General features: G+C 35.8%; 1 long non-coding RNA gene across 1 annotated transcript in view; it reads right to left on the bottom strand.

Annotated features, from left to right (window-relative positions):
• Positions 1-10,807: 10,807 nt before the first annotated feature.
• Positions 10,808-16,534, bottom strand: part of LOC147826798 (uncharacterized) — a 33,589-nt gene continuing 27,862 nt past the window's right edge. Inside the window, exon 7 of the long non-coding RNA XR_015453481.1 lies at positions 10,808-15,670. This is a non-coding gene — a long non-coding RNA (uncharacterized LOC147826798). The remainder of the gene's footprint in view (positions 15,671-16,534) is intronic.

Below are 16,534 nucleotides of genomic sequence, written 5' to 3'. Positions count from 1 at the left end.
TAACAAGGATAATAATTTAAATGGTAAAATTTGAGATGATAAATTGAATTAACTAGAGCCATAGGGTCAAATATTTTGCTACTATTAAAGTTTATTATCAAATGATATTTTTCTTAATATAATGATTAATGGAACAATGTTTACAAACAAATATACACATGGGCCAGAGATTTAGCTCAGTGGCACTGTGCCTGCCTCACAAGCACAAGGTCCTGAGTTCGATCTCTGGTACCAAAAAAAAATTATAATAATAAAATAAATCATACACTTAATACAATTCAAAATATTATCTTAATTCTACCACATGAGTACAGATACATAACCAAAATGTACTGAAAAACACATTTCATTTTAAACAATGGTAATTTATATATTAAGAGATTTAGGCTGCCTATTATGATTTTCTGTTTCTCTATGATTTTCTATTTTCTCTATTTTTGCAATGTGTAGATATTAAAAATTACCAACACTGTATCTTTTTACTTTGTTCTGTTTTCCTTCAGTCTTATCTCAAATAAACTGGCTTTATAGTTTCTGGCATCATCTCTTTCCCATCACACCCTTTGTTATATGCTTCTATTCTGTCCTTAATGAAAAAAGATTCAGGAAATTCTATTCTAAGAAATAAGATATATTTGTCTCTATAAACATTCTGTTCCTGTGTACCAGTTTCTACACTGGACCTATGCCTTGGGTCATCAACAGTTGACTTTTCAATGACAACTTCTTGTTCCCTTCCATCTCCATGTATCCCCTATTTTCAGTTGCCATGCTTGGAACCCTTCATTCATTACCAGTTCATTACCCTCCACAAGGAAGTTCATTCCCTGCAGCCACATCTGCTCAAAGACAACAAATGCCATCTAGAAAGCAGGTTTCCCCTCCCAGGTCACTCCACACCACTACAGGGGACTACACAATGGGTAAAGATGGCTTGAGATTAAAAAAATTAGCTGTAGAAAGTCACAATTTTATCATTAAGCTTGAACTTGGGTAAAGATAATTTCTTCTCTGGGTATTAAATACTCTTTAGGGCAGTTCTCTCTATGGCTCTCTTAAGAAGTAGGGGAAGAACTTGGGCTTTGGACTCAGCCTGTGTGGGTTTGTATCCCAGTTCTACTTCTTTCTATTTGACTAATGTCATTTGCAATTAAGTTAATCATCCAGTGTTCCATCTTTCCATCTATATTAGGTATATAATTAATGATCCTTACTTCATAGAGTTGTTGCAAAAATAAAAACTATTATTATAGTAAAGAACTTAGAACAGTGCATGGGATTTAGTGAAAACCACACAAGTTGTATCTCCTCTGCAAGTTAGTAGCACACAGACATGCTATTTTCATACTACCTTATGGCTGTAAGTAATTGTTTTCTGAGAAACTGAAGTGTACCTGAACTCTGAATAATATCAGATATCAGAAAAAGACAGATTAAGAGTGTGCTGCTTTAGAAGAAGCTAGAATCATTCAGCTAATTGGGTTGCAGGTAGTTTTCAGAAAGAGAAAAATAAAGAGGACCATTAAGGAGTTCTAACATAGTAAATGAGTTTATTTTCCTGATCTGTAATCTAACCTCAACTACAATAAACCAATACCTTCTCTACTCTTATTCCTCCAAGCATGGCAGGAGAGAAGAGGACGGAGGTGGGAGATGACAGAGCGGTTACAGTACCACCATGTAAAATGGTAAAACACTTCTGTCTTGCTTTTACTTCAAACACTGCTTCTTTGAACTGAGGAACCACTTACTGAGACTAATTCACTCTTCCTCTACCGTTTCCTTTCTCCACTGCTTGTTCTGTAACTTGTGAGCAATATACTTCTCAATTTCCGGCTTTCATTAAATTTGTCACCCTTTCATTCAGTTGTTTTGCTTAGCAGCTGCCACAAAATTATTGATGTTCAGTGGTAATTTGAATAGATGTCAAATAATTCTCTGTGCAGATTTCACCTGACAGTATTAAATAAAGAACAAAAATTCTTCTCTGAATTTCAACCTATTGACATTATTAGTTATGGTCTGCTGCAAAGGCAAAATAAAATGAAGACTTGGGGCTCTAAAAGCTGAAACAGCTAGTAATTCTGGTACTATTTTTATAAATTATTTCAACTTGCATATTTGTAAGTAAGAAAAATGCTGTGTGATACAGGAGAAATTCCTTGAATTTTTAAATCAATGTCTCCCAGATTCCAGTATTTTTGGAGCTAAGAAAAATTAACTCCATTAGATTAATGTATTCAAAAAGCAACCTGGAGAAAATATTACTGCAAATCATATTTTTCTTTTTGTTAAATAAAAGTAGTCAAAAACTTAGGATGAATTCTCACAATCAGTCTCACAATTCTCTTCAGTTTTTTTCGCAGTAAAGCCTTTTTAATGAGAATTTGTGGTAGAATAAAGACAGCCTCACAAGATACTCTACTCCTCCAACTCAGAGGGGGAGAGTCCTCTTCCATCTCCCTCCTGACTTACAAGATGAATAAAATGCATTTCCAGGCCTTCTCAATTTGGGGTTCTGCCTTAGTCTCTTGGAGTATTTCCTTTTGGGCTCCTGAGCTGCCAATAAGAATTCTAGTCCTTGGGCCAGGGATTTAGCTCAGTGGTTCTGGCACCTGCGTCACAAATGCAAGGTCCTGAGTTCAATCCCTGGTACCAAAAATAAAAGTCTAGTTCTTGGTACCAAGATGAAGAAAATACTAGAAGGGCACAGAGCTACATGAAAACAATGACAGAGTAAGAATTTGGGGGTGGAGTGGCCAGTGTTCAGCTCTTCTAGCCTCTGGCTGTGGAATCTCTCAAAGTAAGGACCCAGTGATGGGCTACAGAAAGAACACACATGCTGCACAAATTCCAGATTTTCAAAATAAATAAATTCCCATTGTTCTTTTAAACCACTAAGTTTCTGGGGTGCTTGTTATGCAGCCATGGATACCAGAGTGTAATTCATGCATGTAAGACCAGCTTGCTGGGACAAGAATTATGGTACACCCGGGTCATATAATGCATCTTAGTGCCAGTGATGGAAAAGTATGAAGTGTAGGATTTTTGAAACTTTGAAGCAAAAGGTCATTCTAGCTTAGATCAAGTACCCATTTATAAGAAAACACTCCATTTGGGGCAGAGTCCAAAATAACAATGGCTTCACGTGAAATTCAGATTTTCTTTCAGGTCTCTTGGAAGATATGTATTTCAAGAAAGAATCTAGTGTTCCTGGCTCTACCAGATGTCCCTGACATGATTCACAGTGATGCTGACTTGTAATGTGCTAGTAAAAGTTTAGGGTCAGCATTCTTTGACTACGTAATAAGTTATAAAATGGAATATTTTTCTAAGATTTTTTTTTCTTCTCCTTTTCTTTCTTTGTGATAAAATTTTCTTTAAATTTTATTATATTTTTTATAATAGGTAGATATTCCAGAGCTCAATGTCCAATAATATATTTCAAATATTTAATACTTTTATATAATCTTTATGGTGCAGTAAGGAGATTTGTTTCATTTCCATCTATAATTTTTGAAAATTATCATACTGACTTTTGCTTTGTATATATGTTTTTCAACACTTTGCTCATAATCCTTGGCAAGGTTATAAAAATCTGAGAAGCAAGTAGTACATACTTGCCAACAAATGACTTTAAAAATATTTTTTCTTACAAATGTTGTCCATAATTCTGGGATTAAATTAACACATCTTTTGCCTTGATTTAGAAAGTAGATATTCAAGAATATATGAAAATGCTATAAATAAAAACAGATAACATAAAAGGGCCAGGGATTTAGCTCAGTGGTTCCACTGCCTGCCTCACAAGCACAAGGACCCTAGTTCAATCTCTGGTACCAAAAAAAAAAAAAATACACAGAGGAAAAATTTCCCCACCTCATAATTTTTAAAAATGTTAAATAGTGAGTGCTCAGGAGGAGGCTCCCCTGCTGCCATTCCACCACTCCTAAGGCAGAGGAGGTGAGCTGCATGGGCACCAGCAGAACCCCCTCACTCCCCGTGGAAAAGAGAAAACATGTAAACAAGCCTCAAAAACAGACTTTTAGATCACCTACACCAGTCCCAAAGGGAAATGAGATGGAACAATCTGATATTCAACCACCTGGACTCTCTGGACTGGTAACAAAAGAGGATCTGGAAAAAAAGAAATCAGAAATGATTTCTCAGATAACAGCAAAGATTGTGCTCATGGTGCAAGACATGATTAATAAATCTAGAGAGGACACAGATAAAAAATAGAGGATCTGAGGAACATGATAGAATCCCACCATAGGAAAAAAATGGAATCCATAAAACAGATGCAAACAGATTTCCAGGAGATTAAAAATTCCATTGAAAGTCTATGCAGCAGAATGAACAAATGTGAGGACAGAATTTCAGATATAGAAGTTAAGATTGCAATTAGTGACCAGGAAAAGAAAAATTGCTTTAAAATTTAAGGGACCACAAGAGAGCAATCCAGCAGCTGCTAGAGGATGCAAAGAAGAATAACATAAGTCTGATTAGAGTTAATGAAGAAAGAGGAGAGAGTGCAGATGACATAAAAAAAACTGTTCACCAAAGTGATGCCAGAAAACTTCCCAAGGAGGAGAAAAGAACTTGACATACAGATAAGTGAGGCATATAGGACTCCGACTAGCCTTGATCAAAAAAAAAAAAAATCTACACATAAGTGTATAATAGTTAGGATTCCAGAAATCCAACAGAAGAACAAAATTCTACAAGCAGTGAGAGAAAAGAAACAAATCACATACAAAGGAAAGCCCATCAGAATCACAGCAGACTTCTCAATGAAAACCCTCAAGGCAAGAAGAGCTTGGAGTGATGTATTTCAAGCCCTAAAGGAAAACAGCCTCCAACCCAGATTGATGTACACTGCAAATTTCTCAAAATTGATGGAGAAATAAGATACTTTCATGATAAAGAGAACCTTAGGAACTTCATGAAAACCAAACTAACACTCCCAAATATTTTAGACAATATCCTAGGAAAAGACAATGAGGATTGCAACCCCAGGAAGCCCAGCAAAATGAATCCATTGGGCATGACAAATCAAATGCAAAGGGGGAGATTCCAACAAAAAGAAAAAGTCTTGACAAGGATTTTAAAACCTTTATCTTCATTTCCCTAGTGAGTGTATAATTCAATCTTGTTATTGTACTGATTAGTATTTTTCTGATTCTAGTGTTGCACACCTTTTCTTGTGCTGTACTGGCTATTTATCATCTTCATATGTCTACTTTTTAATTGGGTTGTCTGTTAATGAGCTGTAAGAGTTCTTTATATATTTTGGTCATAGGTTATATGCATTATAAATATGGTCTGTTTAAGGACTACTTTTCATTTTAACGATGTCATTTAAAGTTCTAAATACTGATGGAATCTCATTTATCATTTTTTTTCTTTTATACATCATGTTTTTTGTATCCTAGGAAGCTCTTGCCTACCCTGAATTCATAAATATTTTCCCTTATAATTTCTTCTTAAAGTTTTATAGTTTTAATCTGTCATATTTAGGTTCATAGATCCTTTCAAGTTATTTTTATGCATGGAAATAAAGGGTTGAGGTTAATTTTTTATAAACAGATACCAGGTGTTCTAGTGCCATTTGCTGAAAACACTATTTTTTCCTTGGCTCTTGAATTGAGTTTATATTCTATAAAATGTTAATGTTAAATAATCTTTCAAAACTCAGTGGACCATATATGTGTGGTTCTATTTCTAGATTCTCTGTTTTATTCCAATGATCTATATGTCTTTCCTTACACCAACACTGCCTTAATTACTGTAGCTTTAGAGGAAGTCTTAAAATTAGGTACTAAACATCTTCCAACACTTTTTTTTCTTCTTACTTTTCTAGGTCTTTTTGTACTCCGACATAACTTTTAAATTTCAATATCCAATTCTGCATTTATAGAAAGTATGCATAGACCTGAATTTTTATATATACCTTGTGTTTTTTAATCCTGATAAATTCAAATACAAGTTCTTGGGGCTCTTAGAGATTTCTTAGTATTTTCTCTGTAGATGATCATTTCATCTACATATAAAGATTTTGCTTCTACCTTGTCAGTCCTATTCTAATTGTTTCACCAGACTATTTTGGTTTAGGCCTATGTTTCAAAGTTTAATAGACAGATGAAGAGTAGGCATATCTGTCCTTCTTCTCCACCTTAGGGAGAAAGCATTGTATCTTCTCCATTCATATAAGGCATTCTCGCTGAAAGTATGGAGTACATGTCTTTAATCTGTTGAGAAGGTTCTGTTCTACTTCTAGTCTCCTGATAGCTTTTACCATGAACAGCTGTAGAATTTAGCCCAATACTTTTTCTGTAACTAGTGACATGATCATATGGCTTTTTCCTTTCCTCTGTTAAAATGATGACTTTTGGGGATGGATCTTTGAATGTTGAACCAACACTGCTATCCCTATAACAAAACCATTTTCTACATCCTGCCAGATCTGACTTCCAGTAGTTTGTTTTGTTAAATAAATTTCTATCTATGTTCATACTTTTTTCTTCTGTTATCTTTATCCAGTTTTAGGATTAGCACAATGTTGATTTCCTAAAATGAGGGGAAAAGTGTTCCTTCTTTTTTCTGCTTTAAATGTTTGATATAATTTATCAGTTAAAATGTATACGAGCCTGTTGTTGTCATATAGGTAGGTTTTCAAGCTAGGAATATACTTTCTTTAATAGATGCTATTGAAAGTTTATATCTCCTCCGGAGTTAGTTTCATTAATTTGTCTTCCAAGGTACTTCTTAGAAGTTGTCAAATTTATTTCAAAACAGATTCTTGTAATATGCTTTCTATATCCTTTTAAATTCTGTAAAATCTGTGGTAATGTCTCCTAGATCTTGATATTGCAATTTAAAAAATGTATAATTGATATTGTATAATAGGAAGTAAAGGTCTAAAGGAGCAGGAGAAGTGGGAGGGGTAGGGGGAAGGAAAAAAGGGAAAAGAAAAAATGTGAGAAAAGGAAAAAAATGGCGACAAAGTCTTTGCAAATAGGGAAGGGTGGAGGGGGTGAAGGGAGGGCAGGAGAAGGGGAAAACAATAAGAACCAAGATACTAATGTAATGGTACAAGATCCCAATGATGTATGTAACTGAATTTTGTACCTAAAATGTACCAATAAAGTTAATGGGGAAGAAAAACAGAAAAAAAAATTTAGGTAGTGAATTTAAATGTAACTTTTAATTTTCTCTCAATATACATATGTTTAAAGAAAAACTTTTGGCCTGACATGGTTGCACATGCCTGTAATCTCAGCCTTAGAGAGATTGAGGAAGAATTGTTTCAAGTTCGAGGCTAGCCTGGACTACATAATGAGTTTGGGACCAGCTGGAACTGCAAAGTGAGACCTTGTCTCAAACAAACAAACAAACGAAAAAGAAACTTTCAACAAATCAAATTAAATTGAACAATTTAAATTTAAATTTGTAGGCTGAGGATAAAGCTCAGTAGTAGAGTAGTTGCCTAGCATGTATAAAACCATGATTAAATACTTTGCTCTCAAAGAAGCAAACACACAGAACAAACAAAATTCAATTTCAATATTTGAGCAAAGATGTAATCAAGAATTGAGCAATCCTCAGAACCAGAAGAGGCTCAGAATCTCCACTTCATAAAGTGGGCAGGCAGCTTTTATGGTCAGGGAATGGGAGTGACGAACAGAAACAACCTCATGGGTACAGCTCAACATTTGCCTTATTTGAATATAGTGTGATCAATTTTCATCTTGTGATTGGCTGAAGCTCAGCTGTTATGATTGGATGATATCCACCTATTGGTTACAAAATAATAGGTTAGGATTTCAGTTTCTTTCTGTACTAATTAAAGTTGCAGTCTTTAATTTAGATATTGAGAATTCTTAGGCAAATTTACTTTAACACATCTATTTTATAAGTTCTACAATTAACTGTTATTACTTTTATAATTTGAAAAAATAAACCTTTTCTTTCCATTTCATATAGCATGTGTAAGATAATCAATAGTATTAATAGAATGCCTTAGTGTTTGCAGAGCACTCTCACATAATTTCGATCTTCACACCAGTACTATGAGATAAAGTATTATCTTTCTTTGAGGGTTTTCTTAAATTTGCATAAAATTTTTATAAACAATATACAAGATGAAATTTTGATATATGTATACATTGTACAATGACTAAATAAATTAACATCTCCATTGCCTCACAACTATCTGTGCATTTGTTTTTTTCTGGTAGTCTCACTTCAGTTGTCAGGCATAAATTTTATCTTTGCATTCTCTTTTACAAACAAAAGAGCAAAGGCTCAGAAGTACCATCCCAAAAGCCACACAACTTGGCTGGCAGACTATAGAAACCTACACAGATCTAATTCCAAAGCCACTGTCGTCAAATTTCTCTGCACAAGCTCACTGTCTGATGCACTTCATTTTCGTTTCCAGGACACCCCTTGCATTTCCCTTCCAGGGCGGTTTGCCCAAACCATTTCTTCTTGACACATATTGTTGGGATGCTCTAATCTGGTGGCAGTGCTGCCCTTTCATCTCTACCATCACTCTAGCCCATTTACTGGCCATGGCTAAGGCCAGGTCTCAGAGAACCCCAGTGCAGTCCAGTGCATGATGCAGTAGGCTGACTCTATTCCCTGAAGAAGCTACTCAAGTGAAAAAATTGGAGTTATACTGCACATCAAATTAGAATTATGGGCACACTCTCATTTTTGTGAAAGTTTTATGGCACTTTACCAGAAAACTAAATAATTAAGTAACATCTTGTTAATTCTATATTAAAAGCACTATAAAAAAAGACCTTTAAATATATATTATTTGATATTTTATTTAAGAGCAATAAAACATTGAAGTCTAGTAGGGAGAAATAGCTGCTTCAAATTCATGCTGTTTTGAATCAAGTTGTATCAATTTAACAAGAGTTCACTGTACAAAGAAGTGCTATTATTACACCTTTAAATACATTATGGGGAGGTGTATAAAATTACGATGATACTGGGGAAATTTTCATCTTTGTGTTAAAAGGTTCTGTGACATTTGCTACCATCATTTAACAATCCCTTTCCTCCTTTAAGGGCAGGGCTCTGCTATTTCCAGTTTGTTTCCAGTTGTTGCCTGATCCAAATTACATACAAATTATTAAACCCATCCAAATTATGTACAGACTGCATAAAGTCCAAAAAGCCAAATGTGGTAAAAGGAAGGAAAATGCTGTGGCCTTGAAAATCTAATCAAGTTTCTCCAGTAAATAAGGTTTGCATAGTCTTTACAATTTATGACACCTTTTACATCTGCAGTATGAATAGCTCTGTGTTGTGGGATGTGTTAATAATCAGTGTTCCAGATGAAAAAAATCAAAATTCTGAATGTTAGATGGATTATCATAGGACCCATACATATTTAGAATATAGAATCAATAATAACTGATTTTGAAGATACTTTTCCAATTTTCACTGTTCCAAGTTTTGCACTTAGAATTTAGGAAACTAGGGTAAGAATGACAGAGCTCAGACATCAAGATTCCCTCATGCAGGATTCCTGCGAAGGCAGGTAAGGTGAGGGGAATGATCTGAGCCAATGGATCTGCTACTAAGAGTGAGTTCTACTTCAGACGGGGGGACACAGGTAGCAGAGCAGAAAGGAAGATGGAAAGGTTCATATAGATGACCACACAGGAAAGCCCAAACAGATGGGAGGACAGAAAGATGAGATCAAGGTGTGCATGGAGTAAGCAAAAAATATCAAAATTTAAAATCATTGTGTCAAAGATCAACTAGAGATTGAGTTCTTAAATTTTGATTGGAGGCTGTGGACCTTACTTCTTCTACTTTGTTGGTGTATCCTCTTAGGCTGATGATCATCCTAGAGAAAACACGGTGTATAGATATCTCCCTGCTTTCATACTGGCTCTATGTTTGAAGTTCCTCTGGTCCTTCATTGCTATGCATACCTAACCATGTTCTGTCTTACTTTTTTTCTCTCTTTACTATTGGATGACTCCTGGAGAAGAATAATCTAAGATTTATCAGACCTCTGTGAACAATACAATGACATTTTGAGGTCTAAAACATTGTTTATGTGCTCTGTTCAAGTTTTCGGAGTACTGTCTGCCAGACTGCCCCAAGACGTGCCTTGAGACGAGTCCTTATCCTGACAAAAGATGCCCTGCAGAAATCTGACACACTTCTTCTCTCCCTTTATGCTTATGTATAAATTAACTGAAAGGTCTTCCATCAAGCTTTAAGCATTTGTTCATTGTGTCTGAACTTCTTACCTCTTAGACATTTGTGCCTACAACTCATAGGCAGATAATTTCACAAAGTGCTACAATTTTCCTGTTTCTGTTTTAAGCTCTGCCATTGCTTTGTTGCTATTGACAGCAGAGTACCAAACACCAGCTGTTGAGAGTCAAAAGTGTAGTGGACTCTTACAGTCCTGTGTATGGCAGGGCTTCTACATGACCGACTTTAGGTTTTGCATGGCCACACGAGACAAGGCCAGCAAGAATAACTCCTAGTGACTGGATTCATGTGAAGCTCCTTCTGGCCCAACTTCTGATGAGATATAGACAGTCATACCACAGCCTGAAGCAAGCTTTAAGGACAGCTCTAATGAGCAAAAGCCCTGGAAAATTTCCAGCCAAATAAGATTTTCCAAAATGAATATGAGCTGTTCTAACACCCATACAGCTCTATGTGTCTAGATACGTATTTCATATTCTATTAATCCATGTGGCTTGGAAGTTGACACAGTTTTTCTCCTTTTCACCTTTTTGATTCATTGTGCTCTCTAAGTTGCTTGGTTTGGATCACAATCATGCTTAGATGAGTGTCAGGTTTACTTTCGCTGATATATCCAAGAGCCATAATATTTGTTTCACCTTTTCCCTTCTGCTAATAAAACATCTCAAATTTACTGCAGGGATTTACTTTACTGTATCTCACCTTTTATTTCTTTACTTTTCTACTCTAGCCTGGCTAGTTAGAATTGGCAGCTGCTTTGCCTATTCCCAGGAGAAAAACCTACAAAGTTAATGATGCTGGTAGGGGTTCCATTCCTTACAGAAAAATGTCAAGCAAGGTACTTAGGAAGTAAAATTGACTAGAGAATGTGGCTGTATGTTATTATTTAGAGAGGAGGGGGAAACCAGGTCTGTCAATTCCATGCATTTAAGTGTCATTTTTGTCTGTTTCATGGATGTTTTACATCAGGTTGAGTATAACAGATTCAGCTAGTATGAGTTAATGCTACTTCGGCTGCTAAATAGTTTTTGTTTTTTTCCAGAGGCAGTGTGAAATTCTGTGCAGTCTTATGGGAAAGCAAACTATTTTTATGCTTTACACACACATACAGGCAGACATATACACATAATGTAGTCTCTTGCGTTACTGTGCGATTTATACAGGAATCAAATTGTAAGCACTGTCCAAGCAAGAAAATACATAACTCTTTATGCCAAAGGTATGCATTCTTGCACGCAGAATGAGTCTCTGCTTTCTCTGTCTTCTCTAATTTCTCCCTATTCCCTTCTTCTCCAGAAAATCTCCATCAATATTTGCACCATCTTCTTTATGTATGACAGCAGTAAGTATAGTTGGTGGTTGTTATAGGCTGACTCTTATTCCTTCAAATTGTTATGCATGCATATGAAGCCCTAAATCCCCACATCAGTGTGTTTGAAGGTCAGGACTCTAATGAGGTAATAAAGGTCCAGTGAGACTATGAGAACAGGGCCATACTCTGATAGTTCTTGTGTGTGGAGAAGAGGAGGAAACAGCAGGTCCACCCCAATCCCCCACTCCTTTGCAGTGGAAAGGCAGTGTGAGCATACAGGAAGAAAGCAGCCATTGGTAAGCCAGGGAGAAAGCTCTCAGCAGAAACCAAACTTCCTACCACCTAGATATTGGACTTCAAGTCTCCAGAATAGTGAATAAATAAAACCGTCTTGTTTAAGTGATTCAATCTATGGCAGTCCATCACAGCAGCATGAGCAGACTAATATAGTGTCAATAAATTGTGTATTGGAATTGTCTTCTTTCTCCCAGGGAATAAGTATACTCCATTTTTTTAAGTATACTCATTTTTTCACACTTTTCCATACTCAGAAATATTTGCAAATTTTTTGTATTTTTTCAATTTTATTTTCAAAACACTAGACTTACAGAAAAGTTGTAAAAATTGGCTAGAGTTCACATACACTCAGTTTCCCCTCCTGTTGAACTTGGACATAACCACAGCAAAATTATTGAGACCAGAAAAATTACCATCCCTGTACTATTAGATAATCCATAGACTTTATTCTAATGCCACCAGTATAGTGACTAATGTTTACTTTGTGATTCTGGGCCAAATGCAAGATCTCATGTTATTTTTAAGTCTTAAGTTTCCATTCTCTCTAGTGTGTATCATTTCTCACCCTTATTTATCTATTTTTCACTTAACATATTTGAAGAATTCTGGCCTTTTTTTTGTACAATGCTTTCAATTTATCTATATTTGATATTGTCCCAGGATTAGATTGAGGCTAAGCATTTCTAGCAAGAATACCTCAAGAAATGATGTGATACTCTCAGTCCACTGAACAGGTAGCACATAATGTTTATGTGTTTTATTATTGGTAATATCAATTATGATCACATTGTGAAGATGGTGCCTACCAGAATGTCCAATTCATAGCTATCATTTTTCCTTTGTAATTAATAACTATCTTGCAGAAAATTTGTTATCATGCAAATGTCCTATTTTTAATGGCATAAATCTAAAATATCCCCTCAAAGTTTCACATATGCAGAGCTGGGGCTTTTGGAAGGATCATGAGGTGCCGGACTCTTCAGTGGATTAACCCACTGATGAGTTCATAGCTGAATGTACTATTAGGAGGTAAGGCCTAGTCAGGAGAGGTGGGTTACAAACAGTGTGACCTGGAAAGGTCTGTTCTTGTCCTGGCTCCCCCTCTCTCCCTCTCTTCTTCCTGGCTGCCATGGGATTAGCAGTGATCCTCTACCATGCCCTTCCACCATGCTGTTTCTTGGTTCTTTTTCTTTACCCCTTCCCCTGCCCTCCCTTCACCCCCTCCACCCTTCCCTATTTGCAAAGACTTTGTTTCCATTTTTTTCCTTTTCTCATATTTTTTTCCCCTTTTATCCTTTCCCCTACCCCTCCCACTTCCCCTGCTCCTTTAGATCTTTTCTTCCTATTACACAATATCAATTACACATTTCTTAAATTACAATATCAAGATCTAGGAGACATTACCACAGATTTTACAGAATTTAAAAGGATATAGAAAGCATATTTCAAAAATCTGTTTTGAAATAAATTTGACAACTTCTAAGAAGTACCTTGGAAGACAAATTAATGAAACTAACTCCGGAGGAAATATAAACTTTCAATAGCATCTATTAAAGAAAGTATATTCCTAGCTTGAAAACCTACCTATATGACAACAACAGACTGATATACATGTTAACTGATAAAGTATATCAAATAATTAAAGCAGAATAAAGAAGGAACACTTCTCCCCTCATTTTAGGAACTCAACATTGTGCTAATCCTAAAACTGGATAAAGATAATAGAAGAAAAATGTATGAACATAGATAGAAATTTGTTTAACAAAACAAACTATTAGAAGTCAGATCTGGCTGTACATAGAATGTGGTTTTGTTATAGGGATAGCAGTGTTGGTTCGGCATTGGAAGATCCACCCCCCAAAATCATCATTTTAACAGAGGAAAGGAAAAAGCCATATGATCCTGTCACTAGTTGGAGAAAAAGTATTGGGCTAAATTCTACAGCTGTTCATGGTGAAAGCTATCAGGAGACTAGAAGTAGAACAGAACCTTCTCAACAGATTAAAGACATGTACTCCATACTTCCAGCGAGAATGCCTTATATGAATGGAGAAGATACAATGCTTTCTCCTTAAGGTGGGGAACAAGGGCAGATACACTTACTCTTTATCTGTCCATTAAACTTTGAAGTGTAGGCCCCACCAAAAGAGTCTGGTAATAAAATGACACAATTAGGATAGGATTGGCAAGGTAGAAGCAAAATCTTTATATGTAGATGAAATGATCATCTACAGAGAAAATACTAAGAAATCTCTAGGAGCCCCAAGAACTTGTATTTAGCTTCATCGATAAACTATTTGGGTGAATAGTTCTATATCAGTTTTCTAGAAAAGTTGTACTTTGTACAGCGTGCTTGAATTTTCACCTGTTATAATTTATTTAAGTTTTACCAATTTCATGGTTGAGAATGAAATTGTATCATTGTTTCTTCTCTCCTTTCTTCCTTCTTTCCTTCCTTCCCTCCTTCCTTCCTCTTTTCCTCCCTTGGCTTCTTCCTTCCTTTTTTTCTTCCTCCCTTCCCCCTACCCTCTGCACCACCTTTGTCTCTGTCTCTTTCTCTCTCTGTCTCTGGTACTAGAGATTGAAGCCAGGGCCTTTGCACTGAGCTACATCCACATTCTTTATTTTTATTTTGAGATAGGGATTTGCTAAATACCTCTTTCCACGATGAACTCAAACTTGTGATGCTCCTGATTCAGCCTCCCAGAGTGGCAGGAGTATCATTCTAGCATTCAAGCATCGAAAATGAATACTAAATGACTACTATAATGAATACTAAAGGACTACTATAAATGCACATGCCTGTATTCCCAGCACTCGGAGACTGAGGCAGGAGGATCTCTGCAAATTCTAGGCCAGCTTGAGTTCTATAGCAAGTTCAAGGCCAGTCTGAAGCACATAGCAAGACTTTGCCTCAAAAACCCAAAAATCTGAATAAATAAATAAAATTAATATTATAAGTGAAGTGAATACTATATGAGTATTCTGCGTGTATTATTTTTATGAAATTGATAATTTTGAAATTTGATAATTTTTGTTGAAATGTTGATCTTTTATGTATTGATTCGTAAGGCCAAATCAAATGTAGATTTGGTTCAGATTTAAGAGATTTACAAAATTATTCAGGTGTTCATTCTGATTTAAAGGGTTTGTATTTCTCTGTCTACTCATCAGTCATTCAGTTGGGCTTCTATTACGCCTCAGACTCTAAGAGTCTGGTAAGCCCTGGGAGCTACAGCAGTAAGATGCTCTTTCTGTGACAGAGTTCATCACTGACCAGTAGCAGAGAAAGATAGAAAAAGAAAGAACTTTTAACAAAGGTTCACTGTACCAAGGCTATTTTCTTTTCTATGTAGCATTTGTTCACCTTTTCTAATCAGGAATGACTTATTTATTTATTTAATATATTTATAAATTTCTGGTCTCCTAACACTTGTACCTGAGGAGCAAGAACCTCCCTTTCTTTTCTGGTCCTGTGATGGCAACGTTATCCTCCAGAACTTGGAATCTCAAGCAAAGAGTATCTACCCTAAAGGCTGCAGGGCTCCACAGCAGTGTGCAGTGAAGATGTAGAGTGTCCTTCAGGGATATCACAGTTCCCAGCACTAGGGCCACACAGCAGTTGAGTGTCCTGGTCAGGCTGTCCTAGCTTGAAGACTATGATTCTATTTTCTCCACTTGAAGAATGTAAACCTGTTTTCATTTCTTTTAATGTTCCAGGCCAGTACTTAGGGTTGGGAAGTTTCCACCAATCATTTGCTTTCTCCTGGAGAATTCCTTTGGGTCTCTGGTAGCTAGGGTTGGTGTCTTCTAAAGGTAACCACAAGCAGAATAACTGAATCAAGAAGTTACACACAAGAATATAAGAAAGTTTCAATTCAAGCTCAATTAAACAAAGAAAAATTGAAGTTGGACTCATTTCTTATTTCATAAAATGAAGGTTATTTTTTGTTTGTTTGGATTATTTTGCCTTTCTTTTGGTACACTGTTTGGATCAAGAATGTAATTCTAAAGTAATTACTAGTCCCAAACACAACTGAACTGATCATATGATGGAAAATATATTTATAGAATCCTGAAGAAAAGTTCAGTTTCTGGTGAGCCTTGATCTTTGGATCTTAACAGTCTTTTAGCTATTTAGGTAAAAGTGTTGGACATTCTGTCTTTGGAACATGTCTTTTTTCTTCCCGTTTCATAAAACTCACCAATGTTCCACTTGTGAAGTGTTTCTTGACTTAATATTTATCACTTCTATTTTTCTCCTAACTCATGTAAGTTCCCTGAGAAAAACTAATGATACATATGTCTCTGTATATCACTGTGTTAGGAGTATTATTATTAAATAAATTAATTAGTGGGAATGAAGAATTTGAAAGAGAGAACCAAATGTAATGTTTTACAACAATGACCAAAGCAAGAGATCTGATTTTCTTTCAAAGCATAAAAAGGCTATGTGATTTCCTGTTATTCTTACCAACTCTCCACCCCTCCACAAGAAGTTCTGTGTCAAATCCTAATTCCTGGAAGAGCCAGGGAAGTTTGTTGTAAAACATGGAGCTCTAACTCATAAGGATAAGTGAAGTTCATGGTTTTCCATGGCAGACAAATGGCTAGCATCATTTCAATGTCCAGAGAGTTAACATAGAAGCCTATTCCCTTTTTAAATACTTTTTT

Source organism: Heterocephalus glaber, unplaced genomic scaffold (assembly GCF_053883595.1).
Source record: "Heterocephalus glaber isolate CG9 unplaced genomic scaffold, H.glaber_assembly_v1.0 deba00001461, whole genome shotgun sequence".
Classification (NCBI taxonomy): Eukaryota; Metazoa; Chordata; class Mammalia; order Rodentia; family Bathyergidae; genus Heterocephalus; species Heterocephalus glaber.
This window is presented reverse-complemented; position numbering and strand designations above follow the sequence as displayed.